Genomic DNA, 12,532 nt, shown 5'->3' with positions numbered 1-12,532 from the left:
GGAGTTTCTCTTTAGTGATACCTACTACTCCGATTACCAGCCAGCCTTAAGTGTTCAACTGGACTCATATTTATTCCCTTTCTACCTTTAGTCTTGTTGGTGGTCTTTAAGCAGCGATACTGTCCTCCCTACTACGGCCTATAGGGATCTACAGAAGAGCACATTAAAATGCAGGAAGATAGGCTTGTTGCAAGGCTCTCTCCCTCTTCCTCTCTCTCTCTGCAGCATAGGATTTTAAATCATCCGATCTCCCTCTATTAGAAGAGAGACTTATTGAGGTAGAAACCATAAAAAATGAAGGAGGGAAATTTAATCCCTGAAATATTGATTTGCACATTAATATCAGATAGACAGAGGGCGATGAGGCTGGGTGGAAATGACACATCGTCGACCCGAAGAGAGGCTGAAGCCAATCTTCCTGCTGGATATGCCTGCCTGCCCGGGGAGAGTTATAGGGAGGTTTCGCCTCTATCTTTCTCCCTGCAATTCTCCCTCTCTTTCTCACTCTCTCCCTGCTCCTCTCCTCTATCTCTCTCCCTGCTCCTCTCCCTCTATCCCTCTCCCTGCCACTCTCCCTCTATCCCTCTCCCTGCCACTCTCCCTCTCTTCCTCACTCTCTCCCTGCCACTTTCCCTCTTCCTCGCTTTCTCCCTGCCCCTCTCCCTCTCGTCCCCTATATCTCTCCCTGCTCCTCTCCCTCTATCTCTTTCCCTGCCCCTCTCCCTCTCTCCCTCTCTCTCTTTCCCTGCCCCTGTCCCTCTCTTCTCCTATCCCTTCTTCTTCCCCCTATTGTCTTTCTCTCTAGTAGCACCTTGATTAAGGTTGTAATGATGAAATGTGCTTTTAGCTGTGGAAGATGTTGAATCATATGAGAAGCACTAATACAGGATCTTGTGAGTTATAAATGCAGTTAAACTATAAGCCTTTACACAGAAGAACCATGGGGCTGTCTCTTGTTTTGTGTCCCTTCCTGTCCCCATTGGCTCGATGTGTTTTATACACACTAATACACGTGTTATTATACAATCAAATTTCAATCAAATGTATTAATACAGCCCTTTTTACATCAGCCGATGTCACAAAGTGCTACACAGAAACCCAGCCTAAAACCCCAAACAGCAAGCAAGGCAGATGTAGAAGCGCTGTTATATATATTCTGTTATTACCACTCTCTGCCGCCTTTACCTTCTCCTGTTGTAAGCACATTGATGTACTGAAACGCCTTGCATTGTTTTTGATAATAACCAATTACAGCGTTTACTCCTCATTTTCAATTGTCCTCCAAGACTGGCAGTATAGGTCAAACACATCCTCAATCCCCTATCTGAGGCTTGCTTTAAACCCGGGCTAATGTGCTATATAACGCAAGCGCGTGCGTGCGCGCGCACACACACAGTAATAACATTGCTGTAATAATCAGAATATTCATCATCACAGTAAAACAAAACCAACGCGGAGTCGTCAGACAAACTGAAGGCTCAGTAGCATTGCCTTAGGAACAGGACTGAGACAGAGAAAGGACGCAGCCATGGTCTGAGAGACAATTACATCACAAATTCTGACGAAACTCACTGTAATTAAATTGTTCCATCCTTTCTCATCATTTCCTTTTTTGGGGGGTTTTACACATCGTTAAATGGAGTGTTGCGTAGCTTATTAGAAATAAAATATTAGTAGCATACATGAATTTCACTACCAAGCATTGAACACCCATTGCTCCCAAATCACCATTATTCAGATAAATGTTAAAAGGTCTCAAATAGGTTATATCAACTTTAATTCTCAAACTCATTAATGCACAAAAATTAACAAATGTAATTCGTTGGACATATCCTTAAAATATGCAAGTCATAGTTCCAAACCACTATTGCAGCATAATCATAATAATAATAATAATTTAATACAAATATTTATCACAATAATTGTATCCAAAATTGTACAATGGTAAAATTATTTCTGCAGTCCTCATTTTTGCTTTAGTCCAACAGTCCTTAATTAAAAAAGATCGTAAATCCATAAAATACAAAGGGTGGATGCATTTGTTTCCAAAGTTATGTATCTAGCTAAAGAACTACAAATACCCGAAAATAGCTCAAATGATTTTCCCTTAAATCAAAGCAAAAACAAAGAAATGTAAAAATCGTCCTAATATGCGGAAGAAGAGAAAGCCGTAGTTGATATCCAGTAGAAATATCATCATGCTGCTGATGTGCCCTAGAAAGAGCGAGCGGAGAGCGCGAACACACACACAACCTTACATACCGGAGTTTGAAGCTGCCTCTTGTGTCCCGGTGTTTTTTTTTCTCTCTCTTAATGCAAGCGATCGATGTCCCTGTCACTGTCGTGTCCCAATCCCAGCCAAGGTTCTACCTCAAACCAGCCATCAGGCAAAACACCTACCACAGCCCCTCTCCTCACCTCTCCTCTGTACCCCAAGTTACACTAAACCATCAGCATGTATAGACAACTCACCACCGCAGCCTGGGCTGAAACCTCATCACTGGCAATGAAAGGACAATTCATTATATGGAGAACAAATATGAACCCACCAAAGCGAATGAATGGGGAGAACATGAATCTTACGTTACGGCAATAGGACAAGAGTAAAGAAAATAGAGAACATATAATGAAGAGTTTGGGCCTCTTACGCTCTTTTTTCACCAATGCCGGTTTTTAATATTTTCTCAAAAAGATTTAAGAACCGTGAGTTTCTGGATCCAGGGGACCTGCGTGCTATCAGTAGCCCAACGACTGGTCTCCTCCCCCSGCGACACAGCCACCCACGCCTCGGTACAATGGCTACTCCTTTACACGCAGCAGGTACTTGGGAATTGTAGGACCATTATACATTGAATATACATTGAATCTCAATAGTATAATTTAAAAAGACAATACATGCATCTATCTAAACAATATATAAGCGTGACGGTGTAAATCGTGTTGCTCTTCGCGTCGCTTAAGAATTTATACGGTGTGAAACGTAACAATAACGTGAGGAAGATAGCGACATTATCAGAAAATATATGAATGGATACATTGTAGCCTAACTGCCGAACCGCCAGGTCCAGCTTTTACAAGTGGTCCAGCACTGAAACCAGGCAGAACTCTTTCACCGGGGGAAAACAACAGGGATAAAACATTCACGTATCCTAGACCACCAGAGATCGGACCTCGTTACGTCTAGTCTAGCGCCGTAATTATTAACCAAGCCACACCGGGGAAATACGTGATATCATGTAACGATTTGTTTTCCGTTGTATTTCACAGATAGTATGACATACGATCGGAATCAGACAAACCCTAGCAAACTTTGAGAGCAGATTTGGCCGAGGCAGCAATGGCAATGACACTCACGTAAAGGCTTTCGTCTGGCCCGTGACAATTCTCTGCTAGTTAAACCAAAGCAGGACTTCAACAAACACCTCAATATGCGGTATGTTTTCCAAGGCAAAGCTAGGCTGGGCTCTGGCCGGAAACATACCGCATGAAAACAGCTGTTATCTGCTGAGCGCTATGTCAAACATTCTGCGGGATCCACCTAAATAGATATTCAATATTTGACCTGAATTTAACACCCACTACTCAATAAAACTTATAGAAAAAAACTTACTTTCTACCCCCCGCAGTTCGTTCCCTCTCGTCTCCTGTTTTTGGTTTCAAAACAAAGTCACATCCAATGGTTGCGAAATATGATAACACAAAAATGGAAAAAGGGGAAAAATGTATAATCCTTCCAACTTTATTGAAAAAAAATAAACATACAAAATGGCAAACGGTATGAAAGCTATCCTTTGGGTCCGATCGGTGGAAGATGTCTCGACTGCAGCCTCTCAGTTTCGGTTGTGGAGGGGTCGAGAAACGGCGGAAAGGAAATGAAAATCCGATATGTCTTTATTCTGCTAATTATTATCGTTTTAGCCCTGTTTAAAAAAATGGCTGATTAAGTTGAGTGCGCATGTCTTTGTGTGTCTATTCCCGATATGCACTCTGGGAATGGAAGAGAGAGGGCGAATGAGAGAGGGTGGGAGAGAGAGGAAGAGAGAGAGGAACACAGAGAAAGGTGTAATTAGCGAGCTGATCAACAGTCTCCACATTGCAAATGACGCACTGAGCCCCTGTCCAGAGCAAAGCCCGTAGGACGGAACTCGTCAGATAGACCAAAGTGATCTTAACGGGGGAATTCTTTTACGGTTTTACCGGTCAGTCCAAAGACATGCAGAACAACAAATAGCCATTTCCTGTTAACCAAATAGGGTATAGAATTTGAGAATTCATCCTTTTTTTATATAAAGGTCCACAGATGAGGACAAAACTATAGCCTGATATGCCACCCGGTGCAAGGCACATATATAATATAGAATTATGTTAAAGCTGTTCAGAATGTCAGTATATATTCCAAATGTATTGATGSGTTTGCTTATTTTTATATCCTGATTTTATTAAATATATAGGATAATATTTGATCTACTGGATTTAAATATGTGGAATCTTGAGAGATGCACAGATTGAAGAGGCTTACTTAGAACCCTGTTTCAGATAGAGACTAATTGAATGTGTTTAACTGTGTTGTAAATGTGTTGTAAATGTGTAAACCGATTGAACAAGGGCATGTTGTCAATATTGAACACAATGTCGATATGTTTATTACATAGTTGTGAAACTATGACAGAACAAGAAAGCATATGTCTGGCTATGAAAAACTGAAGAGAACAGGCGTTTAGGCCTATACAGTGGAGGAACACGCCGGCCTTATCTGAAAGGTGGGTATGATATTTATTTACATATACATTCAATCTCAATATCATAACTTGATGCAAAGTCAACTAATAAAGTCTAAATTAGAAGGCCTACATTACGTTCTTCCTTCATTATGTTTTAAGAGTATTTAAAAGGTTAAATACTGTAGCATGGAATTGACTTATTGTAGAGCATAGAAGAGCATATATTGGTCTACGCGTCTATGGGTGTCAAGAACATAGCAGTATGTATATGACATAGTAGATAGATATGCCTAATGCATAGGCTACATTATAAGAAAGGAACCAGTCATTAGAAGATACGGGTTAAAATAACAACGTGTTTATAATGTGTTTTTTTGTGACGGTACGAGGGTAAACATTTATCTCGTGATCAATAGAAAGTAGCCTATAGCCTACACAAGCATCACCTTAGAAAATAAATAAAAAACTGCAAATACATGAGCATCAAAGCCATCCACATGTTACCAACTCCCAGTCCACATAGGAGGACTGGGCTTTGTGGAGCCATGCATAACACCTCAGCCAATGTAAGACCCATTCAAAACAATACATCTATATAGGCCTATTCATGGCATTAGTCCGTTTAACTTTGTTCCCTTCCACGCTGACTCTTTTAAACTTGTTCTCTCTCTTAACAGTCGCTATCAGGAGAGAGACCTGAACATGGTCTTCATCGTGTAGGGAAGCAGGACATCGGTTCTCCTTCATGAAAAAAAAGTCGAAGGGGTGAATTGACTGAGCTGGGTTTTGGGATCCTATGATAAGGCTGCTGGCAGCGAATACATCCTACTGCAGTAGCCTACAACTGAACCAGACCCACACCGACCCAGCCCGAACCAAGCTCGACCCAGAGCTGCTGTTTCCCGGACTACTAGGGCTGTAACCTGTGTTAAATGTGGTCAGCCGAGGCGTCACTTTTCTGAGGCTGTGGCTTTTTAGCGTCCTATAGGGTTTCCAAACTGCTCTTCCCGGAGAGGCGACTCACTCAGCGGACAGGAGAAGCCAGACAAGCCGCTGCCTGGTTGGAAAACCAGCATGGAGCAAGAGGCAATGGACGGAGCGTTGCAGACAGCTTTTCTGGTCTCACAGAATCGTAAGGCTATAATAACAAACCTGGTGCGATGGACTAAAGGTTGTTCTGAATGTTGAACTATTGATTGATTTTATTTTCAAGTGGTCACTTATTTTCTTGCGAGGATGCAGACTAATAACCTCGTAGCAGGCGACTGTGAGGGACATGTCCATATATTGCAGACATTCACTTGTCTTTTCTTTTGTTTTCACGGTGAAAGAAGAAAGTAAGGCGGATTTAAGGGCCTGATACTCTTTATCTTAACCTCATGCATTTGTAAATCCCCGGTCGCCTCCCTCTCACTGTTCCAGCAGACGATGCTCTTTCTCCGGAGGCTGCTTGACAAAAGAGCAAGTTAACTAACATTTCGCCCCATTTCCATATCTCAGAATCCCCAATTAATTATAGATTATCTGTAAACTCAGAGTGTGTGTGTGTGTGTGTGTCCTCGGGTTAGACTGAAGGGTGAAATAAAACGATAAAAAAGGACCGTACGTTGCCAATTGAGCTTGTATCAGAAAGACCATTTGCAAGTGTTTAATATTTAAACGAATACGAATAAAAATATAACTACTATTGCTTTTTGTGAATGGTTATTACAATAATAATACAATAATATAGGATCAAATTCCTGACGCTTTCTCCCTGGGTCATTGTTTTCCATTGCTTTGAGGCATGTTCAGCCCTCGGTATCGGTCTGACTCCTGCCATAAGGACTGTTCTCCCTTGTTTCAAATCTGATGGTTTTAGTCYAAAGCACCGGCGCCCTCTGGGGTCCGTTAGGTCACGACTGGGGAAGTTTGACCCTTTCCTCAAAACACACAGACCCACTGGCAAACCCTTTATACCCAACACACTGACCCATCTCCCTTAGGCTACACACAGACCATAACCAGAACAGCCCCAACACAAGTCACAACACGTAGAGAAGCAACAGCACACATGCAGGGTGTGTAAGCGACGGAAACACACAAGGACTCAAGGAGGTAATGTTAAATAAAAAATAGTTTTCCTTTATCAAAATCCATAACTATCAATGGACAAATATAGCCCCATAATAATGGAATTTATGGTTAAATCATGTTCATCAAAATGGTCAGAATTTAATCACATATCAAAATTCATGTCAATTTCACATTAGAATATTGCGTGGCAGTGCACAGTGAATTTAAATAAAATAAAAGCTTGCGATGCTAACTAATTAATTCCCCAAAATTATATACAACTTGTTCATATAGTTTCACTTGCAAAATACGTTTACCGGGAGAAGCAAATCATATTCCAATACTTTGCGTTACACATTACATACAGACATAACTCCACAGAGAAATCTCACATTTCTTCTCCTTCCATTCAAACACCGAATAATGTCCGATACCAATGAACTTTTCCCCCACATTAACCCAACCTAAAACTTCTCGACGTTTTAATGGCATGGACCCTAAACCAGACAACTCGAATACATAAACACACAATCAGTTTATAACTTTGAATTTTCCTTCCTTTAAATTCCCAAAAGCATATACCCATGCAGCAACAAAGAATAAATAAAAACTATACCTTTGGTAAAATAGCATTCCGTTTCTCTTTTCTGTCTCTTACTCGTACGATCAGTAGCAATCCGCTTATAGCATATGGAATCTGTTTTGAAAATGCCTAGATTTTTGGCACATTGTCATTGACAAGAGGGGAGCGAAGTGTTGCCGCTACAGAATGGGGGAAATGAGTCCGTATTGGACGAAGCCTCCCCTCTACATGGACTTATCCAACTTTAATTTAATATTCCGCAATGTGAAGGTATATAATTCAAGGAGAATTTCAGAGGAAGGAACCGCTTTGTGTTTTTTCAGTATTTCATCGACAGGAGAGGAGGACAATGCTTTTGTGTCTATTATCTGTCCCGGTCAATTTTGATATTTCACAAGCAAAACAAAATCTGTTTACTTGTTTGTATTTAGATCACTTGCCAATAACTCCCGTCTCATCTGTGGCTCGTGTCACGCTGGAATCATTCCTAACATAAAATCGAGACCTATAAACGCTTGTTTGTAAAATACTGAGTCAAAAATCAATGTATTGGGACATTTCAATCGATTATATAAACGAAAATCTATAGGCAACATGAGGACGATATCAGCCCACTCTTCTGCTCTCTTCAAAGGAGAGGAAAAAAGAGATGGAAAAGAGAAAAGAGGGAAAGACAGCTATAGGGTTTAAAACGAAGCTTTCATGAATGTTCTATAGCGGGGTGACTACTCTGTGGCTATATGTCAGAGTACTTCCAGATGGGAGATGATAGGGCAAGCCTTGATGACAACAATTAGACTATAGTACGTAATCAAAGCGAACACACGGATTACGGCTACATTTAAAGGGTCAACTAGAGCAATTTCAGCCAATATCACATTTCAGCATCACATCACATTAATCAGCCGTTTCTCTACGGCCTCTCACCAGGCATTAATCAAAAATGGTGAATCAAATCAGGGGCAATCTATTCACTGGTTGCATTGTTACCAGGAGATAAGAAAACACAGCGACCGAACACGCGCGTTTATTGCATAAACTGCGCATTAATAATATGCGATATGCTATTAGGGAAAGAAGGGGGGGGTAGAATCACGAGGTGTCAATCATGTAACATTTACATGGAATCACAGCTGCTCGCGTCTCCGGACTGTAGGGGAAGGGTGCGTGAGCAGGCACAGGCACAGTGAGAGGGTTTAAGGAGGTGTATGGAGGGGTAGAGGTGTGTCCACGCACGCGGTGCCATTCTGTTTATTTGATAAGAGGAAATCAATGGAACAGATTGTAAAGCCTTTACCAGGGCCAGACGCGCGTGCAGTCTGCACGGTGTTCCCTGGTTTAAAATGGGGGCTTGGTGAAAAGTGACTTCCAGAACAGCGGCGCGCGAACGGGTCGATCTGGTGAGGAAATTTACACGAAACTGTACACTCATAGGCTACACTTGACAACACTTGATCACCCCCACGACACACACACGCACACACACACACAACCCCCTCCATCTCTTTATCCCCATCCAACCCTCCTTCCATTTAATCTCCCTCGCCCTTGTGCCCCTTCCCACTTGGCCCTTGGTCCTCGCTGTGCGCGAGTTTTTCATTCTTGATCCCTCTTTAATAGACATGTGCGCAGGAGTGTCCTCCATATAAATATATCTCCTCAAAAAGTGCCTCTGCCATATATCTCTACATACCAGACGCAACCCTGATCCAAACCACAAATAGCCTATAGCACACTAATGTACAATTAACGTGAATTCTACAGAAATATGATGGTGATGATAAGACAATGTGGTCATCTGGGAGACGCACCTGCACTCTTTGTCCCTGTCTTTTTGACCCACACAACACAGAGAGCAAGGGACGAGGAGGAGAGAGAGAGAGAGAGAGAGAGAGATAGAGAGAGAGAGAGAGAGAGAGAGGGAGAGCGAGAGAGAGAGAGAGAGAGAGAGAGAGAGAGAGAGAGAGAGAGAGAGAGAGAGAGAGAGAGAGAGAGAGAGAGAGAGAGAGAGAGAGAGAGAGAGAGAGAGAGAGAGAGAGAGAGAGAGAGAGAGAGAGAGAGAGAGAGAGAGAGAGAGAGAGAGAGAGAGAGATAAAGAGGCTACTGGCCATTGTGAAGAAGAACAAAAGACGTTGTATCTCTACCTATACAGGTCTAATGGGCCTACTGAATTCAGTTGGGATTATTTAGATTTAAATTTTGTGCTTGAAATGTGATCACCAGTCCAGAGTAGGCTAAATCAAATTAGAATAAGTATGCTATATCTGCATTTTAGAAATTAACTTGAATATTTAACGAATTAAGCCTAATTATGTAAATAAGTAATAACTATACCAATAATAATACAAAATTATAGGAAATAATAATAATAATAATAATAATATTGTAATAATAATAAATACATTTAAAAAATAATTAATATTTTTACTTAAATCACAAAAAAACTGCACCTGAGACTTATACTTTCTAATAAATCATTTTAAAAAACGAAATAAATTCTGACAAATGCTTTTATGAATTAAAAGGGTAAGCATGGAGCTTTTCTCTTCAAAATCTTATTAAAAAGCTTTCCATGGCAACACGAGCCAGAACATGTCAATTTACTGGACTACTGTCCGCTGTCCTCTCTAAGGAGGGTCCTCAGATATCCACTATCCTTCTCTTGGGGTTACCCTCTACCCCTCTTCTCGTACTCAGTGGGCCGTCCTCGCACGGTAAATAACTCGGTTACCATTGGACCGCACCGCAAAGGGGAGAAGTCAATTCCATGGCAACAATTTGGCAGCTAGGAAGCTCGAGTCATCAAAGCTAGAGACGGACCAAATCACAGTCAAATCCACCAGACCAAGCCAGACGACCAACGCAAATGCACAGATTAGGTTGATGCCTATTAGACATCTGGAAATGCTTGAAGTGAGGCGTCAATTTAGACCCATGATGCACAGTTAGGTTTATAAGACACAAATAATCAAACTATATTCATACATGACAGCCTAATGGTCAATAAAAAATGACCAACAATTATTTTGATTATGACAGTCAATAATAATAATTAAAGTTTTATGGAGGGTGATCAATGTGCAATTATCTATAATACTAATTAAAACAAGTTTAATATCAGCAATATAATTATTCTCTAGCCAGTGACCAACCGTTGATATTCTGAATTAGAAAAATAGTTTATTCCACTTTTCCATAAGTATATTGAGGCTATGAATCTATGATACTAATAGGGTCATCATAATATAATAAAAACAACTACATAATTAGTCAATTTGAGTGAGGTGAAACCCACAGCTGAGTGGACCCTGGGAAGAGTAGCTGAAGCCCTGGCAGCAGCTAACTGTTTTATTTCAATAAATACAAATTCAAATCAACCAAATAGCGATAACAGAGAGTCCATTCTGTGTGAGGATATCTCATCCCGCAGTCCATATGAACTCGTAAAGGCCTGACTGACAGCATGGAAGGACTCTAGCTATTAGAGGGGACGGTCTATGTGGCCCTATGGCTGGTGTATCTCACACTCAATTCGTGAAAATATTTACAAAAATAATTTCTGCAGATTTTGTGCATTTTTGTGTGGCTTAATTCATGTGAAAATACATCACTTTTTGTGCGACTTAATTAGAAGGAAAAGGAACACATTTTTGTGTGACTTCATTCATTGGAAAATATATTTTTTKGGGGCAAACTTCAGAACAATCTTTGGAAAGATATTGGAGCAATGCATGATGGGCAATAGTGTTCTACACTGACTTTTTTGTGTCCCACATTTATTTATATCCTTATGTAGCCTTACATTTTAAAATAAAAATATATATATTAATCCCAAGGCTGCTTTCTATGCTTGTTTTTGCTTAATACTTTGCGATACTGGTGCTATGTCTGATTTGATGACGGTTGCCAGTTTAGAATAAAAGGCTGTATTTGTCTGTTTTCTTTGGTTGTGACATTCATTAGGGTATTTGATTAAGGAATGGGGATACATTTTCAAGATGGGAAATTAATTCATCAATAAATGTGGGGAAACAGAAGACCTGCAAAAAAATATGTTTGGTTTAAATTCCCCCAGTGCAACTGCATGGTATTTGTAACTATAACGAGTCTGGACTATGATCAATTAAACCAGAACAATACAGTTAAACAGGTTCATGTAAATAATGAATTATGTTGGTTGACACTTATGGCTTTTCCAAGGCCATTTCATGATGATTATTATGGTCATTAAATACTTAGGCTATTGTAACACGCCTTAATGGCAGTGTTGTAGGCCTACTGCCTCTCCCCAGAGGAATACTAGGCTTTCATGGCAACGGCCGTTAGAGTTCACTTTGCCGTGTATGAGCCCTGGTTAGAGTCCCTGTTGCAACTTTCACTTTCTTCCGCTACATTGGTGGCAGCGTTGGGATCACGTCCAGCTCACCTTTAAGTATTTGTGATCTGGTGGTGGGAAGCATTCTGTTTTTCAGCACTGTGTTGGATGGAATTGCTTTGATATATCTAGTGGACAATGGATAAGCAGCATTGGGCGTGACGGATAGAAGTAGTCACTACAGGTGTGATCAAGCCTTACATCAAAGTTGTCTGAAGTGGAATGGAAAGTGTTATGCCTTGACCAGTTATTCAGGAGAAAATCCACTCTGACTGTCTAATTTACATAAGTTAACTTACCAGTGTGGACCCAAAACCAACACATTCTACACATTTACAAACGACCTGTTTAAATGAACCTTCTATATCTAATAACCTGACAATGATCCACATCATATGGGTAGACAAATAATGTAAGTGTGTTACGCAGCAAAACACAACTATCCTTTTGTAGGATGCAAACCAGTAATATGAATCACTGTTGATCCATCCTGTTCTGATCTAATGAGATGGATGTAGCCTAGAATCGAGGCCTTTCCCAGTCATAGAGGACAAAGCTAGGCCTCTCTTGGTTCTCATTGGCGAAGACTGAACTCAAATTAAGGGTTATACAGTACCAGTCAAAAGTTTGGACACACCTACTAATTCCAGGGTTTTTCTTTATTTTTTACATTGTAGAATAATAGTGAAGACATCAAAACTGTGAAATAACATATATGGAATCACGTAGTTGTAACGGCAGCCTTCCCTCTCTTCACGAGAAGAGAGGGTGTAACAGGGATCGGACCAACACGCAGCG

General features: G+C 40.7%; 1 long non-coding RNA gene across 1 annotated transcript; it reads left to right on the top strand.

Annotated features, from left to right (window-relative positions):
- Positions 1-2,429: 2,429 nt before the first annotated feature.
- On the top strand, positions 2,430-6,761 carry LOC112071309 (uncharacterized). Its single transcript, XR_002894058.2, has 3 exons — positions 2,430-2,820; positions 4,653-4,760; positions 5,399-6,761. It is a non-coding gene; the product is annotated as an uncharacterized lncRNA (long non-coding RNA).
- The last annotated feature ends 5,771 nt before the right edge of the window (positions 6,762-12,532 follow it).

The sequence above is a fragment of the Salvelinus sp. IW2-2015 genome, unplaced genomic scaffold, assembly GCF_002910315.2.
Source record: "Salvelinus sp. IW2-2015 unplaced genomic scaffold, ASM291031v2 Un_scaffold1579, whole genome shotgun sequence".
Taxonomy (NCBI): domain Eukaryota; kingdom Metazoa; phylum Chordata; class Actinopteri; order Salmoniformes; family Salmonidae; genus Salvelinus; species Salvelinus sp. IW2-2015.
The sequence above is the reverse complement of the archived record's forward strand: the minus strand, read 5'-3'. Positions and strand labels throughout refer to the sequence as shown.